This window comes from Ovis aries, chromosome 20, assembly GCF_016772045.2.
Source record: "Ovis aries strain OAR_USU_Benz2616 breed Rambouillet chromosome 20, ARS-UI_Ramb_v3.0, whole genome shotgun sequence".
Classification (NCBI taxonomy): Eukaryota; Metazoa; Chordata; class Mammalia; order Artiodactyla; family Bovidae; genus Ovis; species Ovis aries.
Window position 1 is genome coordinate 28,308,981 of NC_056073.1, and position 6,000 is coordinate 28,314,980.

General features: G+C 38.0%; 1 pseudogene; it reads right to left on the reverse strand.

Annotated features, from left to right (window-relative positions):
* Positions 1-3,727: 3,727 nt before the first annotated feature.
* LOC101113370 (olfactory receptor 1M1-like) lies at positions 3,728-4,653 on the reverse strand (annotated as a pseudogene).
* Between the last annotated feature and the right edge of the window lie 1,347 nt (positions 4,654-6,000).

The window sequence follows — 6,000 nt, forward strand, 5'->3', positions numbered from 1 at the left end:
TATTTTTCTGGAATTGAGCTGCATAAGTTGCTTGTATATTTTTGAGATTAGTTGTTTGTCAGTTGCTTCATTTGCTATTATTTTCTCCCATTCAGAGGGCTGTCTTTTCACCTTGCTTATATTTTCCTTTGTTGTGCAGAAGCTTTTAATTTTAATTAGATCCCATTTGTTTATTTTTGCTTTTATTTCCAGAGTTCTGGGAGGTGGATCATAGAGGATCCTGCTGTGATTTATGTCGGAGAGTGTTTTGCCTATGTTCTCCTCTAGGAGTTTTATAGTTTCTGATCTTACATTTAGATCTTTAATCCATTTTAAGTTTATTTTTGTGTGTGGTGTTAGAAAGTGATCTAGTTTCATTCTTTTACAAGTGGTTGACCAGTTTTCCCAGCACCACTTGTTAAAGAGATTGTCTTTACTCCATTGTATATTCTTGCCTCCTTTGTCAAAGATAAGGTGTCCATATGTGTGTGGATTTATCTCTGGGCTTTCTATTTTGTTCCATTGATCTATATGTCTGTCTTTGCGCCAGTACCATACTGTCTTGATGACTGTGGCTTTGTAGTAGAGCCTGAATATCCTCCTCAAACTCTTCCAGAAAATTGCAGAGGAAGGTAAACTTCCAAACTCATTCAATGAGGCCACCATTACCCTAATACCAAAACCTGACAAAGATGTCACAAAAAAAGAAAACTACAGGCCAATATCACTGATGAACATAGATGCAAAAATCCTCAACAAAATTCTAGCAATCAGAATCCAACAACACATTAAAAAGATCATACACCATGACCAAGTGGGCTTTATCCCAGGGATGCAAGGATTCTTCAATATCCGCAAATCAATCAATGTAATACACCACATTAACAAATTGAAAAATAAAAACCATATGATTATCTCAATAGATGCAGAGAAGGCCTTTGACAAAATTCAACATCCATTTATGATAAAAACTCTCCAGAAAGCAGGAATAGAAGGAACATACCTCAACATAATAAAAGCTATCTATGACAAACCCACAGCAAACATTATCCTCAAGGGTGAAAAATTGAAAGCATTTCCCCTAAAGTCAGGAACAAGACAAAGGTGTCCACTTTCACCGCTACTATTCAACATAGTTCTGGAAGTTTTGGCCACAGCGATCAGAGCAGAAAAAGAAATAAAAGGAATCCAAATTAGAAAAGAAGAAGTAAAACTCTCACTGTTTGCAGATGACATGATCCTCTACATGGAAAACCCTACAGACTCCACCAGAAAATTACTAGAGCTCATCAATGAATATAGTAAAGTTGCAGGATATAAAATCAACACACAGAAATCCCTTGCATTCCTATACACGAATAATGAGAAAGTAGAAAAAGAAATTAAGGAAACAATTCCATTCACCATTGCAACGAAAAGAATAAAATACTTAGGAATATATCTACCTAAAGAAACTAAAGACCTATATATAGAAAACTATAAAACACTGATGAAAGAAATCAAAGAGGACACTAATAGATGGAGAAATATACCATGTTCATGGATCGGAAGAATCAATATAGTGAAAATGAGTATACTACCCAGAGCAATTTACAAATTCAATGCAATCCCTATCAAGCTACCAGCCATATTTTTCACAGAACTAGAACAAATAATTTCAAGATTTGTATGGAAATACAAAAAACCTCGAATAGCCAAAGCAATCTTGAGAAAGAAGAATGGAACTGGAGGAATCAGAATTGCATTCTATGCATATGTATAAATAACAGCAGTTGGATCATTAAGTTTATAATCCGATGTTCCAGTGAAAACCTTGAGGACAATTCTTTCTCAAGATCAACAAATACATACTGGTTTGGCAGGAAAAAACTGAATGAACTTTGTGGCCAATTCAATGTTTTATTATTTGGGGCTTTATAATATGGCTAAACATGACATTCTTAAATATTCTTTTGCCATTGGGTTTTTTAGTTGTATTCCATTCTTTCACTGTTGTATTCCACTAGCTGCATTCCATTCTTTCACAAGCATTATTTCCAGAATTTACTTTAATGTACTCTTCATGGTTTGATTGCAATGTCTAAGTATACAGATATTTTAAAAATATTTAAAGCTGAATGCACTTCACTTATTCATTTTAACTTTTTGCTTTAGTTTTATCTTTTTACTGTAGGTCTTTGTTGGTTATCTATTTTAAATATAGCGGTGTTTAAATGTCAACCCCATCTGTCCATTGACTGATGAATGGATAAAGGTGAAGTGGAACATACATTCAATGGAATATTAGCAGCCATTCAAAAGAATGAAATAATGCCATTTGCAGTAAAATGGATGGATCTGGGGATTATCATACTGAGTGATGTAAGTCAGCGAAGACAAATATCATATAATATCTCATACAGCCTAAAAAGGATGCTAATGAACTTATTTACAAAACAGAAAGAAATTCACAGACTTAGAGAATGAATTTATGGTTATCAGAGGGGAAAGTAAGGGAATAGATGGGGAGCTTGGGATTGTCATTTTAACTTTTTATTGTAGAAAATGTCAAACATTCAGAGAAGTAGAGTTGGTAGTGTAATAGACCCTTATGTACCTATCATCCAGCTTTGATGTCAATGTTTTGCCTGTATTGTGCCTACCATCTACCATTCCTTTTTTTTCCCTGGAAAATTTTAAAGAAAATTTTAGACATTGTGTATATATTGTGCAGGCAGATTCTTTACTACTGCACCACCTAGGGAGCCCACATATATTGTGCTGTGTAAGTTATGTAATCTTGTATTCCCAGGGCAAATATTTATTATGCTTTCAAATTTATGAAGACATTTTTATCCACCATGCCATGATGATATTTCCCACAATTATCAAGATAGCACAAAAACACAAATTAATAGAACATTCTGAAAAATAAGGCATTAAAAGGGGGAAAAGTGCATAGGACCAGTTTCTATTCTCTTACTTATGATGATGATACTGGTGTTACTGATGGGGAGAGAACTGAAGAAGGTAATTTGTAAGGTGACTCTGCTGACAAAAAGATGATATTGACTAAAGCTGATGGTGATGATCTTCATTATTAAACTGGTGATTGAAATGGCAATAGTGATCAAAATGTTGGTAGTGATGGGAATAGGTGATCACGTCTCAATAGTATTATATTTACAAGGAAACTTAAAGAGCAGCTCATCCAATCAACTCTAAAGAATATTATATATATAATATACTTAATTATATAATATAATGTAATGTGTGTTATACTTCCTTTGACTTCCCTGGTGGCTCAGATGTTAAAGTGTCTGCCTACAATTCAGGAGATCCGGTTTCAATCCCTGGGTCAGGAAGATCTCCTGGAGAAGGAAATGGCAACCCACTCCAGTATTTTTGCCTGGAAAATCCCATGGATGGAGAAGCCTGGTAGGCTACAGTCCATGGGGTCGCAAAGAGTTGGACATGACTTCACTTTCACTTTCACTTTGACATATTACTGATACAATGTTTTGAGATAATAATATAGATAATAAATAATATATATACCTATAGCTGGAATACATATACAAGCTTGCCCCTAGACTGGGACCTGGAAGCTAGTTCTCTAAATTTCTATGTAGTGTTATATCCAATATACCTTATCATACAGTGTGACATGTGAAAGCCTTGGTGTTGACTGACTCACTTTATCAGTGTGGTGGTGAAGAATGTGGTTTTTTTTTTTTTTTCCCCAAACACTTGTTTTTTGGAATTATTCCTAATGCCATGAACTCTCTATGCCTAGAATCCTTTTCAGGGATCTCTTCAGTTCCTTATTTCTTAGACTATAAATGAAAGGATTGAGAGTGGGGGTTACCAGGGCATACATGATAGCAGCACCCAGCTCCCCAGAGGCATGAGAAGCTGACAGGGACTTCAGGTAGGTGGCAAAGACCGAGCTGTAGAAGAGGATGACCGTGGAGAGGTGCGAGCTGCATGTGGCCAGGGCTTTCGTTTTCCCCTGTGCTGATGGGACCTGAGATACAGCAAGGAAAATATGGGCATAGGAGCTTATGATGCAGAGGAGAGGGCTGATTCCTAAGAGTCCTGTCAGAACCATCATCAGGTCCTCATTGAGGTGGGTATCAGAGCAGGAAAGTCTAAAGAGTGGTCCAAAATCACAGAAAAAGTGGGGAATTTCTTGATTAGCATAGAATCAGAGCTGCGGTAGCAACAGGGCACGGAGAAGAGAGACAGAGTCGGCCACTCCCCATGACCCACCCACCAGCAGTGCACATCTGCAAGGAGTCATTAGGAGTGGGTAGTGCAGGGGATGGCAGATGGCAGCGTAGCGGTCGATAGCCGTGGCCATCAAAAGCAGGTTGTCCGTATCAGCAAAATTGTGAAGAAATATAACTGGGCCAGGCACTCAGAGGAGATCAGTCCATTACTGGTCCACAAAGTCTCCAGCATTTTGGTGGCTGTGGTGGTAGTGGAGCAGAGTTTGACCAGGGAGAGCTGGCTGAGGAAGAAGTACATGGGGCTGTGGAGGTGGATGTCAGCGCCAATAGCCAGCAGCAGTAGTGAGTTTCCTAAGAGACTGAGCAAGTAGAGGGCCAGGAAGAGACCAAAGAGGAGCTGTGGTTTGTCTGGGTCAGAGGACAGTCCTGAGAGGACAAAGTCAGGGTTCTTGCTGCAGTTCATTTCAGGTCTTGATGGGTTACAGGAAAAGAATCAGCATGAAGAGGATTCACTACAGTTAGCTACTGAAATGTATTGTAGCTAACCTCGATGGTTCTCTTATCAGTTGGTTTCCTTATACCACAAATATGAGGAATGAAGAAAAGAAACTCAATCAGCAATGAGAGGGTCAGAATTTGCACTTTCTGAAGGATGATCTAAGTGAGGAGGCACAAAGATGAGGGAATGAAGGGAACACCCGGAGCTTCTTGGAGTCTTTTAAGGGTGAAAGAGTTCATATTATTGGATGGCATAGGTACTTGTATATGAATCAGTTTTTATTACAAGAACATGAGCCTACTAAGGCAAAGACTGCATCTCAGTACTTAGCTTAGTGCTTGGCTCATCATAGGAGCTTGGTGAACACTCCTACCCATCTACACAGTCACTACTCTAGTTTAAGTTATTGTTACTGACTAGATCCTGCTAACTTCTGAGCTGCTTGAATAGTCCCACTCTTGCCTCATTCAATATATTCTCCACACTGCCACCAGAGTGATCTTTTCAAAAAAGAAATTCTGATCACGTCTGTTACTTGCTTAAAATCAGATGTCTGGAGAACCTTTGGGCCTGTGAAGGAACAAAAATCCCCACCCTATCTAACAAAGCTCAATCTGTCTTGACCACGTGATGTCTCAGCAGCTTCATCTTACACTACAGTCCCCTCATTCTCTGCTCGCTCGCCACTCTGGCTGCCTTGCATTTCTTCCTGTGCACTATGTCCCTTTGCTTCATTCTGAGTCAACTCCTGTTCATCCTTTCACAGTCTCAGATCAATTAGTGACTTTCTTAGGAAAATTTTCCCTTGCCTCTTTGATTGAGTCAAACCTACTTTTCATATGCTACCACAGGTAGCAGCTTCATAGAATTGCTATCGGTGTCATATGGACAACGTTGTTCATATTTATTTTGTTTAAATATTTATTTAAGATATTTAGTTAGTGTTGGACTCTTTCACAGGGCCATATAGTGCATTAAGGCAAAAACTGTATCTGGTTTTCTTCTCCCTTGTGTCCCCAGTGTCAGCATCCATGAAACAGTGTTTGTCACAAGATGAATAATAAATTAATTGAGTGAGGAACGGAGAGGGTCATATGTGTTCTTCCCCAATTGCTGAAATGTTCTTCCTTTCATTTCAATATTTTATGAATAAAAGTTTTTTCCTCCAAATATTCTCCTAATAAGACTGGAATCACTGATTCATCTTTTTATTTCATCCCTAATTAGTAGTATAACACTTTTTTTTAAACTACAAAATGATCCTCATTTTTGTCTTTTTCTCAACTTTTTCACAGTTACCGTCTTTGTACT